The sequence below is a fragment of the Octopus bimaculoides genome, chromosome 7 (genome assembly GCF_001194135.2).
Source record: "Octopus bimaculoides isolate UCB-OBI-ISO-001 chromosome 7, ASM119413v2, whole genome shotgun sequence".
In the NCBI taxonomy this organism is placed as follows: Eukaryota; Metazoa; Mollusca; class Cephalopoda; order Octopoda; family Octopodidae; genus Octopus; species Octopus bimaculoides.
The window spans coordinates 71220505-71220882 of NC_068987.1; positions in this window are offsets into that span (position 1 = coordinate 71220505).

Consider the following 378-nt stretch of genomic DNA (forward strand, 5'->3'; position numbering starts at 1 on the left):
ATATATAATTCAATAATGAGGGCAGAGATTGATATTACTAATTAATATTAATTTAAACAAGTGGCTAGCATACTCAAAAAATGAATTATATTACATATATAAATAAGTTTAATAGCCACCAATGTGGATTCCTAATGTGCTGGAAAATGACACCAAATCGCTTTGCCATTAATATGCTCTCAAAAATTTCTGGCGATGCTAAAATTTTTGAGAACATATTCCACCTGGTAAGACGATTTGGCTCCTTCTTTTAGCATATCAGGAATCCGCCTGGAGGCTGTGCATATACATACACAGACACACACGCACACAGACACACACATATATATATGTGTAGTAAAGATATGCGTATACATACATATTCATATATATATATAT